The following is a 24,021-nucleotide window of genomic DNA, read 5'->3' as shown; positions in this document are numbered from 1 at the left end:
TGTAAGCCAATGATCACGCCCTTTTAGACGTCATATAAACGGCTCCATTTCCGCATTACGACAACGACTGCACTGTTTTCCACTTCCCCCTATCACACCGACACGCTTTATAACCGCCTCTCCCCTAATTGGTAGTGCTGCCACCTGGTGCCTGCAGGTGACTTTTGTACGTTGACGAACATGGCGATGTTCACAGTAATACGATTGGAACGTGTATAGCTAACCTGAACACTGCTTTAAGTGTCGACACTCCGGGCACGCGATTGTGGGACGCGAAGGACAGTCGACGTGCAGCAGATGCGGTGTGGCTACTCAAGAAGGAAATACACCGTGTACACTTTCACCCATGTGTGAAGCGCTCCCAGCAGCATCTGGTGCATGTAGAGAATGCCCAATCGTCATACAGAAGAAAAAGCCGCGGGAAATGAAAATCATCTAATGTACCGCGCACTCTCAAGCGAAAAAGGCATTTAAGGTTTCCTCTTCAAACGCACAGTGTTCCCTTTGTCATCGTTAACTAACCGAGCTGCTGCTTCCTATCTGATGATCTCTATGTCAACAGGTCGTCAAGGTCGAAATTTCCCATTCTCAATTCGTTATTAGAGCACATACGGTGTGCACGAGGAAAAGAAGATACGATATCTGATCAAAAGTACCCGAACAGCATTATGTGATGCAAAATTGACCACTAGATGTCACGAGTGGAAGACTTACAAGTAAAAAACGAGACGAGGGTATTATGTTGTCAGCAGAATGGGTCTTCAGGAGGTTCAAATGACTCTGAGCACTATGGTACTTAACTTGTAAGGTCATCAGTCTCCTACAACTTAGAACTACTTAAACCTAACTAACCTAAGGACATCACACACATCCATGCCCGAGGCAGGATTGGAACCTGCGACCGTAGCGGTCACGCGGTCTTCAGGAGGCCTCAGTGACTTCGAACGTCACCTGAATGTCGTGTCCATTAGGAACATCTCAACCCCTGCGAAGCCAGTAACTTCCAGAGTGTTAGCATCATCCAGCTAGCACAATGACAGTGCGCAGGGAGTTATAAAGAATGGGGTACTACGGTCGGGCAACTCCTCCAAAATCACACATTTCTGTAGTCAGTGCTAACCGGTACTTAAAATGGTGCTAAGAGCGACGCCACTAGAGCAGTGGACTACTGGAAAGAAGTGATATGGAATGATTAATCACGCTAGACCCTGTGGCAATCTTATGGAAGGATTTGGGTTTGGCGAATGTCTGGTGAATGTTACTTGCCATCATGTGTACTACCAGCAGTGGAGTACAGAGGAGGTGGTGTTACGGTATGGTGTTGCTTTTCGTGGTTAGGGTGTGGTGCACTTATTACGCTTAATGGAATGCTAAATTCCTAAGGATATGAACACATTTTGTAGGTACTGCGTAGAGTAGAGGGGCAGTTCTAAGACGAGAGTTGATTGTATCGGCATGACAGTGCACCCTATCATAAATCAGGATTTGTGAGGCAATAGTTTGTGGAAAATAATATCTCTGAAATGGACTGCCCAGCTCAGAGTTCCGACTTGAACCCAGTAGAACACCTTTGAGGTGAGTTAGAACGTCAACTTCCGCTCCAGACGTCTCAGTCCAAGAGCGTTATCTTCTCTGGTGCCTGCCCTTGAGGAAGAATGGGCTACCATTCCTCCACAGATATTCGGACATCTCATTGAAAGTGTCCCCAGCAGAGGAGCGAAGGGTGACCACTCATATTAATGTCTCCTGACACCTGTACAGCCACAACAGATCAGATAGTATTAGTGGTTAACCTTTCGAGTGCATTGAAGTGATTAGAGACGGAGCACAACCTCAGCTGGACGATGATGTAGGAAGGAATATGGCTGGACTGATGAAGAATGCCCACGGAAAACCTAAATTAGGATAACTGAAGATCTGAACTATGCTCGTACCGATCAAGCGTGCGAGTCTCCGAGATTGTGACACGTCGTGGATAAGTCTCTGTCTGAATAGCTGCTGTTATTGCTGCGTGTTTTTCACAACACTGGTTTTCGCTCCCAGCGACACAACCCCGCCTATGTGGAGTTGCGTTAGCCCAGCGAGCGCCGCGCCGTATGAGGCGGCTACAACCAGGTCTCGCCAGTGGGTCGCGGCGAGGTGAAGGCCGGGCCAGTGCTGCCAGGACGAAGGACGTGCGAGGAACCGCTAACCGACGCCCAGTCAGCTGGCGCATTGGTCGAAACGCAGGAGTCGAATGCGAGCGAAGCGGCACGCTACGGTCCTCCAGGAGATGGTTTTCGCTGCTTAAGAACAGGAATGCGACGGAGCTTCGCCACCGACTCCGATAGGTCGGAATTTCATATTGAATTTGCACCTCCTACACAGCCTGCAGCTCCGATGGCCTTGAAACGGATGTGTTACCGAAGGTGGGTGTTCAGTGTTAGATCTTCATTAATCGAAACGTCAAATAACAGCAACAACGGTACCAGCCGTATACCCTGGGCAGTTACAGGACCTTGCTGTCTCCTTAGCTGCCACTGGTTACAAACTTCCTCAGGAATGTCAGCAGTGGGGAGGATTAGAAAACTCTGCTAAGAACCTTCCATAACAGAGTATGTGGAATGCAGAAACTGAAAATCTCTCCGAAACGGTTTTCAGGTGTCTACCGGAAGACCGAACAGTCTTTAAAGTGTTATCTGTCGGGTGCTGTTCAGTTACTCCATGCGTGAGGCTCCCCACATTTATCAGTCACTTTTGAGTATAAAAGTGACCATTAAGCTTAAGAAAAGCGTGATTTGGAACTACTACAGGGAAGTAGATGTTAATACTACCAAGCCTAAAAACTACGAGGAAAGCTATTACTGAAATAGATACAATGACTTCTTTAAAATGCCTTGCAAAATCTTTGCGCAATGCGATATATGGCCAACGGCCTTGCCGCAGTGGTAACACCGGTTCCCGTCAGATAACCGAAGTTAAGCGCTGTCGGGCTGGGTTAGCACTTGGATGGGTGACCATCCGGTCTGCCGAGCGCTATTGGCAACTGGGGTGCACTCAGCGCTTGTGAGGCAAACTGAGGAGCTGCTCGATTGAAAAGTAGCCGTTCCGGTCTCGTAAACTGACGTACGGCCGGGAGGGCGGTGTGCTAACAGCATGCCCTTCCATATCCGCATCCAGTGACGCCTACGGGTTGAGGATGACACGGCGGCCGGTCGGTACTGTTGGGCCTTCCAAGGCCTGTTCGGACGGAGTTTAGTTTAGTTTAGTACGATGTATGAAGAATGTAGGAGATTCGAACATAAAACAAGTACAGGATGGCTATAATTAAAATTTCGTTATTGGAGCCAAAGTAGACGGGAAACTATTTACCATACGAGTACCCAACTTTACAGGAATGATATTCAAACTGTGCGCAGCAAGATTTGCGTTGTTAGTGATGTTAATGTCATGACTTGCCATTAGGCGCCGGTACTAGTACGGCGACCTACAACTGAAATACAAACTTTAGTATGCATCACACTTGCAGACAGTCAACATGGGACTGGTCAAAGTGAGCAGGGATTTACTCGTAAAGCTGTATTATCAAAACGACAGCAATAGTGACGCTGCTGCTCTTCGCAAGTAATGACGCATTAAAACAGTACGGAGAGGTCCTCTTTCCTCACCGGGGTCTGAAACACGTGATTCAGAAGTTCGAATTAAGTGACGATTTGGGAATTACTCGTGAGAGAAACCAATGACCAACTGCGCCAAAAACTGTTAAAGACCCTGTAGTTGCCATGTCTGGGAATGCTGGACGCAATGTGCGATCTTCAAGCGGTGAACGAGCTACGTCATGACTGCTTAACGTCCCAGCGTCCACCGTTCGAAAAGTGCTGTAAACGATTGTGGAATGGTGTCCGTGGTGATAGTGGATGCAAATAGTGCCCACAGTGAGTGACGTTTGTAAGATGAGACGTAAACATGGTATGCAATTAACAAATGTGTTTCTTTCAATGGTTTATTTTTTATTTCTCTTACGCATGCCCGTCAAATGTTTCCACAAATTTTCATTTTCATACGATCACTCGTTTTTCATGGCGACCTACTCAAGTAACGAAAGTTCAATTATAACCACCATGCTCTTCTTTGCGATCCTCCACTTCAACCGTGCTACAAGAAACTATGAAACAGTTAACTTTGATTAGAAATAAAAAGTGGAGTAAACTGAACCATAAATGAGAAGAAACTGACAAGCTGAATTGTAAAAGTGGCCGAGCGGTTCTAGGCGCTTCAGTCTGGAACCGTGCGACCGCTACGGTCGTAGGTTCGAATCCTGCCTCGGGCATGGATGTGTATTATATCCTTAGGTTAATGACGTTTAAGTAGTTTTAAATTCTAGAGGACTGATGACCTCGATGTTAAGTCTCACAGTGATCAGAGCCATTTGAACCATTTGAATTGTAAAATGGTTGCGCCCCGCTTAACTTCGTAGTAGATCTCGAATCTCAACACTTAACAGAGTTTGATACGCGAAACCATCACTTAAAGGGACACCAGTTCCTTGTATTTGCAATACACGTATAATAACTGTTTTACATTCATCCTGTGACTTTCTCCTCGTCCATAGAACTAAAACAAACGTAAAAACATAAATAAAGTTCCATACAGGCAGAAGAAGTGAAAAAAATTGATAGAGGCAATATTAAAAGCTGTTCCTATCAATTCAGCCTGCAGATATCATGGGACTTCTAAGTTTCACACGTCAGACTAAACACATTAGCTGCAACTGGGAACAAAATCGCAAACTCCGCCTCCCCTCAGCACCTACCAGCATGTTGTCTGTGCATCACTTATAGCTTTGGGATGAGTGAATAATTGTTTGTAATACTTATTTATGTTCGGTACATTCCACGGATTCTGAGAGATTCTTTTGTTGGCAGGAGTTGTCATTTTCAGTGGCGACACTTGGACTGCGAGCAGGCTGAACGCTTCAGTGACTAACCATAATGTGCAAGTGTACCCCTTGGTGCTCATGTAATGTAATGAATAAATGGGTCTCACGTGGGACAACCAGTACTGCAATTTATGGTCTTTCTCACGGTTGCATACGAAGATTCGTTTTTTCCCTCAAATTCAACAGGTAACTTCAATTCTGTTTCTTTTTTTTATGGTGATTCGTCCATAGCTGTTACAGATTTAAATCAAGAACTCAATGATATAAACATTATATTCATAAAAGAAGCATCTATTGGTTCGAAGGTGGTAGGCTTACTCCCATTACAATACAACACAGTGCATCCAGTTTATAACAGAAAAATCCAGTCACATTGACGTTCAACTTCTTGCGATGGTTGTACCATTAGTAAAGCGGAGGATAAATAGTAAGGCACATATTAACGATTCCTTCGGAAGATGGATGCAACTGCCTTATTGATAATAAAATTGTCCACACTCATCACCACTGATACACTATAATTAGTTACTTTCCAGTTGTTCACTCTTTATGTGATACTGAACAACCACTTTATAAGAAAGCTGATACATAAGGCACATAAAATTATAACCAGTCTCACTATTATGTATCATTTCCAAAATATTTGAAAGAATTGTGTGTGGAAAGTTATCTAACATTTTAAATAAAAATAAAAAAGGGAGATTTTGTGAAATAGGACGCCTGGCTCTGACGCAAGATAGAACAATTACCGATGATGAATACTGCAAATACAGAACTAAAGAACCCACTGAAACAAATGTCTTTCGCTTCTAGTATCAAGTCCTTAATACCACTCACCAAAATGAATGTAACTGTAGGCTGTTTCTAGACTTTTACTAACGCCTTTAATCTGATCAGACACGATATGCTGCTCAGGAAGTTATACAGATACGGCATCTGTGAAGTTGACTACAGCTGGTTTGTCATATCTTTCCGGCATGCAACAGTTGATGGAAAACAGAAAACGATATAGCAAAAATTGTTATGTAGTACCTCAAGGTTCTCCCCTTATAGTATTCACAAGAAGCTGATGAAGAAAACAAAGCACACCCTAGCAACAGAACAGCCAAAGGAGCTCAACAGAAACCCGTAGGAATAGCCAACTTTTTCAGTATTTATTGGCTGATCCTGCGGAGAGGTAGCACTTCCTCCCTTCCAATCTGGAGTTTGGGGTTCAGAGCGTTTATTCATTACAAAATGGCAGTTTTGGAGTGTTGCTGGATGCCTACATACCTAGCACATAGTTTCAACTTCTCAAGTACAAATCAACGCAGCGTATACTCAGTATCAAAATTTGCGCTATGGAAGATGTGGTAATCTCAAGTATGTAACACATGATAACACTAGATCGTCATGCTACAATGACGAACAGGTCTACTTCGATTTTCTCAAACGTTACAAAAGTGGTTCAAATGGCTCTGAGCACTGTGGGACTTAACATCTTAGGTCATCAGTCCCCTAGAACTCAGAACTACTTAAACCTAACTAACCTAAGGACATCACACACATCCATGCCCGAGGCAGGATTCGAACCCGCGACCGTAGCAGCCCCGCGGTTCCGGACTGCAGCGCCTAGAGCCGCACGACCACCGCGGCCGGCTCAAACGTTACAGAAGATGTAATAGTCAGTAAAAGCACGTGCAGCCGTGCGAGAGGCGCAATGACGTAACAGTAAACTTGTCGAACGTCCTTGAAGGCTCATAAAATAGATCTGTGAACACTCTGTTCAGGTATCTCAAAGCAGCTGAAAACACTAAGTGCAAAAAGGTATTCAAGAGATTTAAATCGTATAGTAGACGTTGTGAAGTGCAGTAGTTATAAAGAAGCCCCGGAAATTTGCACAGTCATCAATTATTTGTGCAAACCTTTAATCAAGCGGTAGAAAGTCACAATATAAAATCATGTGACTACATGTTTGTCTCTGGGTGTACTGTTAATTAATTCTACGGGCTTTACTTTTCCTTCTGTTGAAATCGTTTGAACTAAAACTTCCATTATCAAGGACTTAATACTCATGTACTTCCAACGCATAGCCAGCTTTCATTTATCTCATAATAACTTGAGCAGCGAACAGAAACGCGATTTTTAACCACGAGAAAGAATTAATTGTACTTGCCGAATGATGTAGTTCTTAAACTATAGTAATTCATTTCAACTTATGTTTTATCTTGATACATCTCTCTCTCTCTCTCTCTCTCTCTCTCTCTCATTCACTCCCAAAAATAAATAAGAACAAGGAAACGCTGAATGTATTCCGTCTGGTGCTATTCCGCATCCCGTTTAAAGCTTTACTTGCTTTTGTTACCATTACTGTTTCAAAAGGATCGACATTCGCTTGTACCATAATCTAACTAAAAATGAACAAGGCTGAACGTCATTTACTAGCTAATGAATTATTGGTATGACTTTGATAAATATGTAAAGTGCAAGATCTCATTGTATCCTCGCCAACTTCAGGTTATAATCTTATACAGGAAAAACGAATAACTTTCAATTTATAATGCACTACGTGTTATTCCTTTCTCATTACCCGATACTTTACTGAAATTAACGCCATTAAACGACTTGATGACATCCAAAATGAAATCGACTGCATAATGTAAGTAAACCTAAACAACTACCGGTAGTGTATGCTAAAACTGACAAGCTGCAGTATTGTTTTGTAGCTGTCACTAAACTAAATTCGTACTCCAAGGAACACAATCACGAGAAGCTCCATGGACTAGGATGACGTAGCAAAACATACGGATGCTTATTGATCACACCTAGGCCTGCAATCCTCGTACTGATTTGTTAAATAAATTGAAATCGATAATCGCAAAAAATTGCACTTGTAATTTTTATGGGTAATGAACATTTGTTGGGACAAGAAATGTTTAGCCTAACGTCTATCGTTTTTCATGGACACAATGTCTTTTTGCTTACAGCACTGACAGTTACTTTACAAGCAAAACAATATTCATAACTAGTAAAACTACTTGCATTCGGACGTCGTTTAAAACTACTGATATCAGTAGCTTTTTATAGTGCTATAGATAGAAAAAAGGAAAATATGTCATTGTGAATAGATATCATTTCATCAGCCGTTATTATAACTGAAAGAGTCTGGTATTAATGTCAAGGTGTTAAACAAAAGGTAAGTAAATAATTAACTGGTTGTGAAAAAAATAAATCTGATTTATAGCTTCCTCCACAAATTGTAGCCACAGACAATAACATATGCCTAACATGGATTATTTGTTCTCCTGTTAAGCATAAAGTATGTTCTGTTGCGCGTATTTTGCTTATGACGACGGCAAAAAATAATTATTGTGAGATAAATGACGGAATGATTTTAGGAAAATTAATCGCTCTAAATAACGTCACAAGAAGAAGATGAAGAGATAAAGAAATTATATGAAGTATTGAACTGGCAATTCAGTACGTAAAGGGAGATGAAAACCTAATCGTCCGGAGGGACTGGAATGCTGTTGTAGGGGAAGGAGTAGAAGAGAGGGTACGGGAGGATATGGGCTTGGTAGCAGGAATGAAAAACTACTTGAGTTCTGCAAAAAAATTCAGCTAGCAATAGCGAATACTCTGTTCAAGAATCACAAAAGCAGGAAGTATACTTGGAAAAGGCTGGGAGATACCAGAAGATTACAATATTACGTCATGGTAAGGCAAAGATTCCGAAATCGGATAATGGATTGTAAGGCTAACCCAGGGGCAAATATAGACTCAGATCACAATTTAGTAATGATGAAGAGTAGGGGCTGAAGTATACGGGCTTTGTCAGAAAAAATCATTGTACAAAGAAATGGCATACGGAAGCACTAAGTAATGAAGAGATACGCTTGAAGTTCTCTGAGCCTATAGTTTCTGAGATAGTAAATAGCTCAGTAGGCAGTTCAGTTGGAGAGGAATGGACATCTCTAAAAAGGGCAATCACATAAGCTGTAAAGAAAAACGTAAGCACTAGGAAGGTAACTGCGAAGAAACCATGGAAATAGAAGAAATACTTCAGCTGATAGACGAAAATATTTAGAGAAATTCAAGAATACAGATATCCAAGTCACTTCAGAACTAAACAGACAGGAAGCGGAAGGAAGCAGAGGGGAAATGGCTACTTAAAAATGTGAAGAAATGGAAAAAGAAATGATCGGATGAACTGACTCAGATATAGAAAAGTCAAAACAATCTTCGGCGAAATTAAGAGCAAGGATGAAAACAGTTAAGAATGTAATTGGAATTCCCCTATTAAATACAGAGGAGAGAGCGAATAGGTGGAAGAAATACATTGATGGCCTTTATAATGGGTTGGACTTTCTGATGTCGTGATAGAAGAAGAAGCAGAAGCCGATAGGGAAGAGACAGAAGGTCCAGTATTAGAATCAGAATTTAAAAGACCTTGGAAGCACTAAGATTAAATAAGGCAGAAGGGATAGATAATACACTGCAATTTCTAAAATCTGTGGGAAAGTTGCAGGAAAATGACTGCTCATGTTGGGTGTAGACTGTATGAGACTGGCGATATACCGTCAGACTTTCGTAATAATATCATTCACACAGTTCCGAAGATTGCAAGATCCGACAAGTGCGAGAATTATAGCACAATCAGCTTAATATCTCATCCATTCAAGATGCTGATAAGAATAATATATGTTGTTGTTGTTGTGGTCTTCAGTCCTGAGACTGGTTTGATGCAGCTCTCCATGCTACTCTATCCTGTGCAAGCTTTTTCATCTCCCAGTACCTACTGCAACCTACACCCTTCTGAATCTGCTTAGTGTATTCATCTCTTGGTCTCCCCCTACAATTTTTACCCTCCACGCTTCCCTCCAATACTAAATTGGTGATCCCTTGATGCCTCAGAACATGTCCTACCAACCGATCCCTTCTTCTGGTCAAGTTGTGCCACAAACTTCTCTTCTCCCCAATCCTATTCAATACTTCCTCATTAGTTATGTGATCTACCCATCTAATCTTCAGCATTCTTCTGTAGCACCACATTTCGAAAGCTTCTATTCTCTTCTTGTCCAAACTATTTATCGTCCATGTTTCACTTCCATACATGGCTACACTCCATACGAATACTTTCAGAAATGACTTCCTGACACTTAAATCAATACTGGATGTTAACAAATTTCTCTTCTTCAGAAACGCTTTCCTTGCCATTGCCAGCCTACATTTTATATCCTCTCTACTTCGACCATCATCAGTTATTTTGCTCCCCAAATAGTAAAACTCCTTTACTACTTTAAGTGCCTCATTTCCTAATCTAATTCCCTCAGCATCACCCGACTTAATTCGATTACATTCCATTATCCTTGTTTTGCTTTTGTTGATGTTCATCTTATATCCTCCTTTCAAGACACTGTCCATTCCATTCAACTGCTCTTCCAAGTCCTTTGCTGTCTCTGACAGAATTACAATGTCATCGGCGAACCTCAAAGTTTTTATTTCTTCTCCATGAATTTTAATACCTACTCCGAATTTTTCTTTTGTTTCCTTTACTGCTTGCTCAATATACAGATTGAACAACATCGGGGACAGGCTACAACCCTGTCTTACTCCCTTCCCAACCACTGCTTCCCTTTCATGTCCCTCGACTCTTACGACTGCCATCTGGTTTCTGTACAAATTGTAAATAGCCTTTCGCTCCCTGTATTTTACCCCTGCCACCTTCAGAATTTGAAAGAGAGTATTCCAGTCAACATTGTCAAAAGCTTTCTCTAAGTCTACAAATGCTAGAAACGTAGGTTTGCCTTTCCTTAATCTTTCTTCTAAGATAAGTCGTAAGGTCAGTATTGCATCACGTGTTCCAGTGTTTCTACGGAATCCAAACTGATCTTCCCCGAGGTTGGCTCCTACTAGTTTTTCCATTCGTCTGTAAAGAATTCGTGTTAGTATTTTGCAATAGGAGAGTGGAAAAGAAAACTGAGAAGCTGTTAGGTGACGACCAGTTAGGCTTTAGGAAAGGTAAGGCACCAGAGAGGCAGCTCTGACGTTGAAGTTGATAATGGGAGGAAGACTGAAGAAAAATCAAGATACGTTCATTGGATTTGTCGACCTGGAAAAACCGTTCGAACAATGTAAAATTCTGAGAAAAAAGAGGAATAAGCTATAGGGAACGTCGAGTGATATACAGTATGTACAAGAACCAAGAGGGAAAACCGAGAACGAGGTGCTCGGGTTAAAAAGGGTGCAAGACAAGAATGTAATCTTTCACTCCTGCTATTCAATCTATACATCGAAGAAGCAATGACGGAAATAAAAGTCCAAGAGCGGGATTAATATACAAGGTGAAAGGATTTCAATGATATGGCAGCACAATACGTCATGACGGACGTAGCAAGGAGGACATGAAAAGCAGACTAGCACTGGCATAAAAGGCATTCCTGGCCAAGAGAAGTCTGCTAGTATCAAACATAAGTCTTAATTTGAGTAATAAATATCTGGGAGTTGACGTTTGGAGCACAGCGCTCTATGCCAGTGAGACATGGACTGTGGGAAAGCCGGAACAGGAGAGAATCGAAGCCTTTGAGATGCGGTGCTACAGAACAAAGTTGAAAATTAGGTGGACCGATAAAGTAAGGCAGAATCAGCGAGGAAAGGAATATATGGAAAACACTGACAAGAAGAAGGGACAGGATGATAGGACACCTGTTAAGGCATCAGGGAATAACTTCCGTGGTACTGGAGGAAGCTGTAGAGGGAGATAGAGATTGAAATACACCCAGCAAATAATTGAGACCTATGTTGCAATTGCTACTGTGAGATGAAAATGTTGGCACAAGAGAGGAATTCGTGAATTCGTGGCGGGCCGCATCAAACCAGTCAGAAGACTGCTGACTAAAGAAAAAAAAAAGCAGTGTAGATGCTTTGTGTTTCCAATTTCAATGGACACGAAGTGAATAGGTGAACGTGTGCCTTGTAGTGTCGCAGAAATTGATGGGCAAGAGCATAGTGAGGGCTCCAATCGACTAACATCTTTTGGATTCTTTTATAACTAAAATAATATCCAGGAGACGTTAATAAATTAGGAATTTAAAAAGAAATGCCCTGAAGCGATTCCTACATTTCTGTATCTGTATCGCTATTATCTCTCCGACGTGTTATAGTAGCTAGTTGAAGGGCAATTAGGTTTTTATGAAAGTCTTAGTATGTAGCTTGTAATCCTGAACATGAAAGTCATTGCGAAACCTAATCTTGTTAATAAACTAGATCTTTACAAGCGTTCTGTCCATCTTTTGAGGCAGCTGGTATAGTAACGATAAAAGCTGGGATTTATAAGGAAACGGAGCGGATTGTGTTTTTCTTTGATGTAGACTGTGAATTCTGTGATAGGCCGACAGCGAATGACAAATCCGGGAGAAGTAGCCTGATTGGAAGTGGTTGGGTTCGATATTCCTTCTCATATAAATCCGAGAAGGAAAAACGTTAAGTTCGGTTCAGAGTCGATTCATTTTTCTTCTCCCGTGCTGACACATTAATTTTCTACGAATAGCAACGTACTTAAATTTAAAAAAAATACTGCGACTTTGAGTTCCCTTACAACCTAAATTAAAACAAAAAACGCCCTTTAGATGTAGACAAATATCGGACTTACCAGAAGAAGGAAAGCGTTCTGGAATTCCAGTCAGCTTTGAAGTGTAGCGCTCGTTTGCAATGGACATTGTGGAAGACGTTAACACTTGGAGAAGAAAGAATCACTAAGGAGAAGTTATGACATCTTCAGACACATGGTATATCAACATAACGTGATCGTTTAATAGCGGTAGCACCGCTACATTGCTCTGCACGAAACACACTCCTCGCACTAGATACATTGTACTTGAATATGTGTACATGCGATTGCTCGCCGAGTACAAATCCTCCTCACGCCCGATAAATGTTTTCGATACACATCTCAGAGATTATTCCTAAAAGTTCAGTAATAGATCTATGGTAAACAGAGATATTATTCATAATTAAATCTCTTCGTGATTCTCTTGATAGCTATTGATAACACGTATTCTGCAGTTTTTATTTAATTCTGGATGCACTCTGTGTCCAAGCAAACATTACATTGTTGCTGCTGAAAGAGAAAAAGCTTGTAAATAACGTACGTCGACTAAAGTGCAAAGTTAACATAAAATGGATGGATGTCATCTTCCTCCTGGCAATAAATAACAAATTCAAAATTAAAGAGATATAAAACAATTTTGTGATATGAATGTCTCGTTTCGTTACGTGTTCATCTCTAAGTGTCAAAGCCAGTTTTTATAATCTATGGTGCACAATTCTTGCATACTGGTTTCATTTTCCATCGTCACTTTAAACAAGAGATGTATTCCACTTTACAAGGTAACATTTTGTTTCCTTTTCTGCGTCAGTGTACCGGTATTTCATTTTTTATTCTTAGGCTGCCTCACAATACGACTTGGAAAATTTCTGTAGTCGACGAAACTGTACCGTAGCGGTCAGGAAGGGCATAAAGCCCCTGAATCCATTCGGTCTTCACACAGTTACGCTTCATGTGACACTTGCAGACTCAAAGGAATTAATTTAGCAGGACAGTATAGCGTGAAAATAAAAATACAAATTTTTTCTAGTGACGTGGAATTCTGGTTATCGGATCTACATAAGCTTATTATCCGCTTTGTCTGCCTCCCTGGCTATCAAGAGTAATCTAAAAGGAGTAGTATCTGCTCTACAGTACACGATAACCTGCGCTTATAAAAAATATGTCTTGCCATCATCAAACAAACATCTTGGTTAGGCGAAAACCCAGTGCATGTACAAGCTTCAAAAAATGCATGACACTGCGCTGTCTATAATTATATATATTTACGACCGGTTGAAATAAATATTCTTATAGACAACACAGTATGATGCAGTTTTTGAGGTTCATCATCAATCAATTACTTTCAATTAAATTTTGTGCGAATATGTTACGACCCACATATGATTTGAGGCCTAACGAAATCTTGATGGGTATTCAAGACATTCAAGTAAAAGCACAATAATCCAAAATATTTTATCCTCTACGTTTCATATGACTTGAGCGACAAGCTAATGTAGGACAGGAGTGATCGGTATTTCCGTGCGTGTTCTTCGGAGAAAGGGGAGATGGGGCATCCTAGGGGAGTTTGGGGATACCGGAAAGGAAACGTTGAACGGACTGCTAAGAGATCATGCTGAATTACCTGTTACAATAAAACACACACACACACACACTTCATGCACTTTACGTTTCACTCCGAACGCGCCTTAATTTAGGGATTTGAAATGAATAACCATTATCCTCGCAATAAACCTCCAAGGCAATGTAATTTGAGAATACAGAAGAGTGAACAAAAATTTTTTTGTTGATATACAGGGCACTACTTACACGAGTTAGCTGTTTTTAGCCCATGATTTTTAAACTTGGTATGAGGCCAAACAATTAACTTCAATACACAGGCGTATTTTGGTCACTTTTATTACGTCAAGCTCTCAGAGACTCACTTTGTTACCCTGCAGTGGTGATGGGAACAGCATGGCTATGTTCTGAAAGATTCTGAATTCAGAGAGACCTCAAGACGTATTTCTCTCGGTTCCCGCCTGTTTATACTCAGTAAGCTTCTGTACTGCTCATGGTAGAAAGTACTTCTTGCGTTTATTATCCATTACGTTCCCCTTTCCTTTCAAAAACTGAGCGTAGAGAAAAATGACCGCCCTCGTTCTTCTGAACTTTTTTTTAAACGGAGGATGTCGTCATCAGCAGAAATAAAACTGGCGTTCTACGGCACGGAGAGTGGAATGTTAGATCCCTTAATCGGGTAGGTAGGTTAGAATATTTAAAAAGGGAAATGGATAGGTCAAGTGAAATGTAGTGGAAATTAGTGACGTTCGGTGGCAAGAGAAACAAGACTTCTCGTCAGGCGAATACACAGTTATAAATACAAAATCAAATAAGAGTAATGTAGGAATAGGTTTAATAACGAATAAGAAAATATAAATGCGTGTAAGCTGCTATGAACAGCATAGTAGATGCATTAACGAGCCAAGACATATACGAAGTTCACACCCACCACAGTAGTTCAAGTTCTATGCCGCCTAGCTGCGCAGAGGATGAAGAGACTGAAGAAATATATGATGAGATAAGAAAAAAATTATTCCGATACTTAAGAGAAACGAAAATTTAATTGTGATGGGGGACTAGAGTTAGATTGTAGGAAAAGGAAGAGAAGGAAAAATAGTAGGTGATTATGGACTTGGGGAAGGGAATGGAAGAAGAAGTCGCCTGTTGAATTTTTCACAGAGCGTAATTTAATCATCTCTAACACTTGGTTTAAGAATCATAAAAGAAGGTTGTATACGTGGAAGAGACCTGGAGGCATCGGAAGGTTTTAGATTGATTATATAATGGTAAGACAGAGATTTTTGAGCCATATTTTAAATTGTAAGACACTTCCAGGTGCGGTTGTGGACTCAGACCACAATTTATTGGTTATTAACTTAAGATTAAAAAAGAAGAAATTACAAAAAAATAGGTAGGGAATTAAGGAGATAGTACCTGGATAAGACGAAAGAACCAGAGATTGTTGAGAGTTTCAGACAGGGCATTAAGCAACTATTAACTAGAACAGAGGAAAAGAATGCTGTAGAACACAAATGGATAACTTTGAGAGATGAAATAGTAAAGGCAACAGAGGATGAAATATGTAAAAAGAGAAGGCCTAGTAGAAATCTTTGGATAACACAAGAGATACTGAATTTAACTGATGAAAAATGAAAATATAAATACAGCAAATGAAGCAGGTGAAAGGGAATACAAACGTCTAAAAAATAAGATTGGTAGGAAGTGTGAAATGGCTAAACAGGAATGGCTAGAGGACAAATGTAACAATTTAGAAGCCTATGTCACTAGGGGAAGGATATATACCGCCTACAGGAAAATTAAAGAGGTCTGTGGAGAAAAGAGAAGCAGCTGCAGGAATATCAAGAGCTGAAACGGAAAATCAATCCTAAGCAAAGAAGCGAAAGCTATAAGATGGGGGCCATACAAGGGAGATGAAATGAATTCAGGCAATGTTATAGAAGTGGAATAGGATGTAGATGAAGATGGGTCAGGAGGTATGATATTGCGAGAAGAATTTGATAGAGCAGTGAAAGACCTAAGTCAAAACAAGGACCCGGGAGTAGACGACATTCCTTCAGAACTACTGACAGTCATGGAAGACTGAGTCATCTTATCCATCTGGTGTGCAAGATATACACTGATGAGCCGAAACATTAAGACCACCTGCTTAACAGCTTGTCCGTCCGTCTTTAGAACGAGACACATCACTGATTCTGCGTGTCAAGGATCCGTCAGTTTGTTGCTAGGTTTATGGAGGTATGTAGCATTAGATATTTACGCACAAGTCATGTAATTCGTTAAAATAACGTGCCGCGGTAATGGTGCCCGACAGCGACCCAGATAGTTGCTATAGGATTTACATCAGGCGAATCTGGTCTCGAGACATCAACATGAGTTCACTACAGTGCTCCTCAAACGACTGTAGCATGTTTCTGGCTCCTAGACACGGACAATTATACTGCTGAAAGATGACATCGCCGACGAGGAAGACATAAGACATGAAGGGATGCAAATGGTTCGGAGCTATCAGCGTGTCTTCGATTACTACCACAGGCCCCACGCAAGCGCAGGCGAGTGTCTCCCGTACCATGATACTGCTCCCACCAGCCTGCGTCCTTGGCGCGCTGCACGTTTCGAGCTGCCATTCACCTCGATGGCAGTGTTTGTGGAGGCGACCATCGAGCCGGCCAGTGTGGCCGCGCGGTTCTAGGCGCTTCAGTCTGGAACCGCGTGACCGCTACGGTCGCAGGTTCGAATCCTGCCTCGGGCATGGATGTGTGTGCTGTCCTTAGGTTAGTTAGGTTTAAGTAGTTCTAAGTTCTAGGGGACTGATGACCACAGATGTTAAGTCCCATAGTGCTCACAAGGGAACCTCCCCATCGCACCCCCCTCAGATTTAGTTATAAGTTGGCACAGTGGATAGATCTTAAAAAACTGAACACAGATCAATCGAAAGAACAGGAAGAAGTTGTATGGGACTATCAAAAAATAAGCAAATTATACAAACTGAGTAGTCCATGTGCAAGATAGGCAACATCAAGGCTAATGTGAGCTCAGGAGCGCCGTGGTCCCGTGGTTAGCGTGAGCAGCTGCGAAACGAGAGGTACTTGGTTCAAGTCTTCCCTGGAGTGAAAAGTTTACTTTTTTTATTTTCGCAAAGTTATGATTGTCCGTTAGTTTATTGACGTCTCTGTTCACTGTAATAAGTTTAGTGTCTGTGTTTTGCGACCGCACCGCAAAACCGTGCGATTAGTAAACGAAAGGACGTGCCTCTCCAATGGGAACCGAAAACATTTGATCGCAAGGTCATAGGTCAACAGATTCCTCCACAGGAAAACACGTCTGATGTATTCTATTCACACTGGTGACGGCATGTGCGTCACATGACAGGAATATGTTGTCGACCCACCTAAATTGTACACTTGGCGAATGGGTAAAAAGATTCTTCTACCTTGCCCGATTTAGGTTTTCTTGTGGACGTGATAATCATTCTCAAAAAAAGTGATCGCATCGGACGGACAGATAATAATTGCCTGAAAATAAAAAATTAAACTTTTCACTCGAGGGAAGACTTAAACCAAGGACCTCTCATACGGTAGCTGCTCACGCTAACCACGGGACCACGGCGCTCCGAAGCTCATGCTGTCCTTGATGTTGCCTGTCCAATACATGGACTACTCAGTTTGTATTTTTTTTTTTCATAGTTCCACACAACTTCTTCCTGTTTTCTCGATTGATCTGTGTTTAGCTTTTCAAGGCCTGTCCACTGTGCCAACTTATAACTAAATCTGAGGAGGGTGCGATGGGGAGGTTCCCTTGTCAGAGGCATTTGAACCAAGCCACGACCATCGACCTAGTGTAGCCAAAATGTGATTCACCCGAAGAGCCGACAGGTTTCCATTGATCGACGGTCGAAACCCGATGGTCCCGTGTCCACTGCAATCGCAGTTGACGATATCGTTGGGTCAACATGTCAACCCGTAGAGGTGGTCTGCTGCGGAGCTCCATGTTCAACAATATACCATGAACGGTATGCTCCAAACCACTAGTGCGTGCACCAGCATTGTGCTTTTTCGGCTGAGATGCCATAGATCACGATCTTCCTACGTTACACAGCACACAAGCTTTCTATGAAGAGTCGTGGACGTCTAACCATTTAGCGCCTTGTGGTTGTTTCACTGTCCTTCTACCGCTTTCCGTAGGTACTCACGACAGTAGAACGTGAACATACGACCAGCTTCACCGTTTTCGAAATACGTTCACAGGCTCTGCGTAACAATAATCTTTTATCAAAGTCACTTATCTCAATGGATTTCCCCATTTGCAGCCCATATATTCGATAGGCTGATATCCCGTTCGTGTCTGCTGCGCTGGCACACTTTTGTTACCGCGTCAGGAGCCGCAACGCCACCAGGCGCCATCCAACATCGCGATGGGCTGTGGTCGTAATGTTTTGGTCTATCAATGTGTGAGACAAGTGTAATACCGTCAGGCTTGAAGAAGAATATAACAATTCTAATTCCAAATAAAGCAGGTGCTGAAAGGTGTGAATATTACCGAACTATCAGTTTAATTAAGTCATGGCTGCAAAATACTAACAGTAATTCTTCTCTGAAGAATGAAAAAATGACAGAAGCCATTGTCGTGTGGGTGGGGGGTGGGGGGGGGGGGGGGGGGGGGAATGAATTTGGATTCCGGAGAAATGTAGGAACACACGTGGCAACACCGACTCTACGACTTATTTTAGAAGATAGGTTAAGGAAAGGCAAACCTACGATTATAGCATTTGTAGACTTGGAGAAAGTTTTAGATATTGTTGACTCTAGCACATTCTTTGAAATTCTGAGGGTAGCAAGGGTGAAATACAGGAAGCGAAAGGTTATTTACAACTTGAACAAGAACCAGACGGCAGTTATAAGAGTCGAGGGGAGTGAAAGAGAGGCAGTGGTTGAGAAGGGAGTGAGATAGGGTTCTAGTCTGCTCCAGATGTTATTCAGTCTGTACACTGAACACACAGTAAGGGAAATGATAGAAAAATTTGGAGAAGAAATGAATTTGCACTGACTAAGCAGACCAGTTGCAAGCTTTGTAGCGGATATCTAATTCATTTTCTCTCTTCTTCCAATCAGGCTTAGTCGGAAACAAGACACAATGGAATTAAAGACATTAACTGCCAGTGGACATTGAATATATATCAATATGGCAAGTTGGAAACGTGTGCCGGACAGGCACATGAACCCAGGTCTCCTGCTTACTAGGTAGACGCACATACCACTACGCCATCCTCAGCTCATGCGACACACTACTGAGGTAATGCTCCTGCTCATTGCTAGATATATAATTACGGCGTTGACGGCCAACGATAGCACCAGTGAAGATGTACAGCATGATCGAATCGTTACGCGAATCGGTGAGAAGCCTCTGGTGCTTCTCCCAAGGGCCTTCAGCTGTGGCACACTCGACGCTGACACACAGTTCCCTCTCCCGTTACGTATTTCACCTTTTTAGTACTATCTTGTGGAACTTCCCTTTTTCACGACATTTTCTGTGGGGTCGTTCCAGTTTAAGGTCTTCATAATTATAATCTCTAGGTATTTAGTTGAATTGACAGCCCTTGCTTTTGTATGATATATAGTGTAACTGAAATTTAATGGATTTCTTTAAGTACTCAAGTGGATGACCTCAAACAGTTATCTCGCCTAAATCATTTTTCAATTGGTATTTGCCATCTGATGACTTTTCAAGACGGTAAATGGCAGCATCATCTGCAAATAATTTAAGACCGCTACTCAGATTGTCTCCTAAATCGTTCACGTAGATTGGAAATAGTATAGAGCCTATAATACTTCCCGGGGCAAGCCAAATATCACTTCTGTTTTACTCAGTGACTTCCCGTCAATTACCGCAAATTGTGATCTTTCTAATATGAAATCACGCACAATCGAGACGATACTCCATATGTACGCAAACTGCTTCTGAGGAACGATGTCAAAGCTTTTTGGAAATCTATAAATATTGAATCAAATTGAGATTCCCTGTCGATAGAACGCATTACTTCGTGTGTGTTTCACAAGAACGATATTTTCTGAATCAGTTACGACTGAATGTCATTAGATCGCTTTCTTCGAGGTAATTCATGATATTCGAACGCAGCATATGTTCCAAAATCCAACTGCAAATTGATGTAGGTGATATTAGTCTATGATTCCGCGGATTTCCTTTCTTGTGTATTGATGGTACTTGTCCAACTTTCCACGCATTAGGTACGGATCTTTCGTCGAGCGAAAGGTTGTATAAGATTGCTATACATGGTGCTATTATGGTAGTGTACCTCAAATGGTTCAAATGGCTCTGAGCACTACGGGACTCAACTTCTGAGGCCATTAGTCCCCTAGAACTTAGAACTAGTTAAACCTAACTAACCTAAGGACATCACACACATCCATGCCCGAGGCAGGATTCGAACCTGCGACCGTAGCAGTCGCGCGGTTCCGGACTGAGCGCCTAGAACCGCTACACCACCGCGGCCGGCAGGTAGTGTACTCTGAAAGGCATATGAATGGTATAGAATAAGGAGTGCAGAACTGCTTCTGTTAAGTGATTCAAATTGTTTCACTACATTGAAGGTGCCTACGTCTAATTTACTCATGTTGGCAGCTGTTCTTGTTCAAAATGTTCAAATGTGTGTGAATTTCTAAGGGACCAAACTGCTGAGGTTATCGGTCGCTAGACTTACACACTATTTGAACTAACTTACATTAAGAACAACACACACACGCATGCCCGAGCGAGGACTCGAACCTCCGACGGGAGGGGCCGCGCAGTCAGTGACATAGCGCCTCTAACCGAGTGGCCACTACGCGCGGCAGCTGTTTTTGATTCCAATTCCAGAATTTTTCGTGAAGGAATTTCGGAAAACCGTGTTTAGTAACTCCGCTCTAGCGACACTATCGTCGGTAACATTTACCATTGACATCAGGCAGCGAAGGTATTGGTTGTGTCTTGCCGCCCGTATACTTCACGTAGGACCAGAAACTTTTTGGATTCTATTATGGATTCTATTAAAAGCATCTTGTATTGTAACCCCTACCAAGTTTCGAGCTTCAGTAAAACATAGCCAGTTTCTGAAGTTTTGCGTTATTCTCAATCTGGCACGTTTACAGAATGTCATGATCTGCACCAAACTATCGGTTATGGCTCATTGTAGATTCAGGTCCTTTACAGCAAAACACTAGAGGGGCTGGTAGTGGGAGGGGGGGGGGGGGGGGGGGGAGGCCCAATTGGAAATATTTGGGAGAAGATTCTCACCACCTTGATTTGCATTACAATCAAGGAAAACCATCCAAGCCCGCATCTCGTGGTCGTGCGGTAGCGTTCTCGCTTCCCACGCCCGGGTTCCCGGGTTCGACTCCCGGCGGGGTCAGGGATTTTCTCTGCCTCGTGATGGCTGGGTGTTGTGTGCTGTCCTTAGGTTAGTTAGGTTTAAGTATTTCTAAGTTCTAGGGGACTTATGACCACAGCAGTTGAGTCCCATAGTGCTCAGAGCCATTTCAACCATTAGCCAAAACCATCCAAATATTTTGGTCAGAACCAGGTGACGGAAACTATTTTTAATTTAATTATGGGACAGAATGCCCCTGAAAAAAGAAAAAGAATTGAAATCCTAATGCATGGGCATTTGTTCATGCGTATAATAGAATAAAGTCGATGACTTGCTGAAGAAGGGCAATGCTTCTGCCCCAATGATGTAATTACGTCCTTTATAACGAGGCAACAAAACTACTATATATGAAACACGCATCAGCTGTATAATGGAATGGGACACGGTTCTCGAACCCGGATTTCCCACATTACGCGAGTGGTCGCCTTAAACGCTTTGGCTGTTTGTACCCGACTGACGGCCAGACCCAGACGTCCATATGTCGTCGTTCCTGCGTCACAATCTGTATTTGTACACACATTATGTAATTCCTGTACAGGAGAGGACATTTTAATTGAATGTCGCTGCCTGGTAATGGCAGGTAAATACGTCATTGCAGTGCCTCTCTTGTTAAGAACAACGAAGCAGGGCTTTATACTGCATCTTACTTTTGTTCTGTTTACCGTGCAGGACGTAACAGTGACCTGCAAGAGTGAGGTAATTCTTCCCTTCACTCTGCTGCTTAAGTTCCAATTCGTTTCCAGATATTATTACCCACGGGAGAAGGCGTCAAACCGATTTCGTGATCTATTGCGTCTCATGAGCCGCCTAAGATGTGTTCTTCCTTCATTGAGTGCTGCGGGTAATACTCGTACGTGTAAGTGTCATCGCCGTAAACTCTTTCTCGGCTTTTTTTGAGACACGTGCACACGTGGGTTAGCGATTTCTACATAAAATGCGAACACGAACTTGGACGTAATACTTGACGAATTTTTCGACGTCATAACGTCCGAAACATTCGATAGCTTATACCATAGATAGATAGGATGCACAAGGCATCATTGCATTGAAAATAACATCACGATCAGCTGACGGGTGGATACCGGCTGCAGGCGGATTATGGACCTGATGTTAATTTTTCCTTATCATACTGTGGTGTTTTCAATCTTTTTATTATAATGGTGATGTCTTGTACAGAGTTTGGTTACAAGAGAAAATATGTGAAACACAGGAGTTGTAAGTCTTCTGTATACAGTACTGAAATTACGACACCTATATGAGGGACGCAACAAGCTAAATGACTGAAATGCAAATAAATCGAAAAGTAACAGAGAAACATAGATTTTTTTGTTACATACTAAAGCGTCCGTCGACAGCGAGATTTTTCTGGTATACATTTCCCTATTGAAACACAGCCGAAATGCGAAACGCTTTTAGAAACGAGCTTACGACATGTGGCTTTCTTCTGATTGCGCGGCTCATCAGCGAGAGAACCGGCTTGCGGAGTAGAGCAGGTCGCAACGTTTCGCGACAGATAGGATAACCTACCGTGCAGCCTACAGCCACTTTCACTTGGCGGGGTGCCCGCTCACTGCAGGTGCCGCCGGCCGCTGGACAACAAGCCGTGGCCACGCCCACCCAAGGCCTCACCGCAACCTGCCACTAAACGGATATCTCTACTCGCGCTCCGACAACCTTCTTCATCCTTGGATAACTCACCGTATTCCTCAGTAATTATTCTACTTCGTTCTAGTAGTCGCCTCAGTTACTAATCCTGCCGAATCTATACTGTTTGTTATTGTGGCTTTCAGTCCGAAGATAGGTTTGAAGCAAGACTCGAACTCGGGACCTTTGCCTTTCGCGGGCAAGTGCTCTACCAACTGAGCTACCCAAGTACGACTCACGCCCCGTCCTAACAACTTTACTTCTGCCAGTACCTCGTCTCCTACCTTCCAAACTTTACAGAAGCTCTCCTGCGAACCCTGCAGCACTAGCACACTCCGCTGCAGAGTGAAAGTCTCTTTCTGGAAACATCTCCCAGGCTGTGGCTAAGCCATGTCTCCGCAATATCCTTTCTTTCAGGAGTGCTAGTTCTGCAGGGTTCGCAGGAGAACTTCTGTAAAGTTTGTAAAGTAGGAGACGAGGTACTGGCAGAAGTAAAGCTGTGAGGACGGGGCGTGAGTCGTGCTTGGGTAGCTCAGTTGGTGCCGGCACGATAGCTCAGCGTGTTCTGTCAGAGATCCGGTTGGCCTCTGTAATAAAAAACTGAATGGAAGGATCAACCACCAAACTTGAACAGGATGTCTTGCGACGTCCGCAACGACCAAACACAACGATCAATAACAAACAAAATGCACAAAAAAAAAGAGTTTGTACAGCACTTGCCCGCGAAAAGCAAAGGTCCCGAGTTCGTGTCTCGGTCCGGCACACAATTTTTATCTGCCAGGAAGTTTCATATCAGCGCACACTCCGCTGCAGAGTGAAAATCTCATTCAGGTTTGAAGCAGTTCCCCACTGCAGTCTGTAGTCTACCTCGTGCAAGCCTCTTCATCTCTG

The 24,021-nt window shown here is 42.4% G+C and overlaps 1 pseudogene; it reads left to right on the top strand.

Moving 5' to 3' along the window:
- The first annotated feature begins 2,906 nt into the window (after nt 1–2,906).
- Nucleotides 2,907–3,024, top strand: LOC124614316 (annotated as a pseudogene).
- Nucleotides 3,025–24,021: the final 20,997 nt, after the last annotated feature.

This window comes from Schistocerca americana, chromosome 4 (assembly GCF_021461395.2).
Source record: "Schistocerca americana isolate TAMUIC-IGC-003095 chromosome 4, iqSchAmer2.1, whole genome shotgun sequence".
NCBI classification, from domain to species: domain Eukaryota; kingdom Metazoa; phylum Arthropoda; class Insecta; order Orthoptera; family Acrididae; genus Schistocerca; species Schistocerca americana.
The sequence above is the reverse complement of the archived record's forward strand: the minus strand, read 5'-3'. Positions and strand labels throughout refer to the sequence as shown.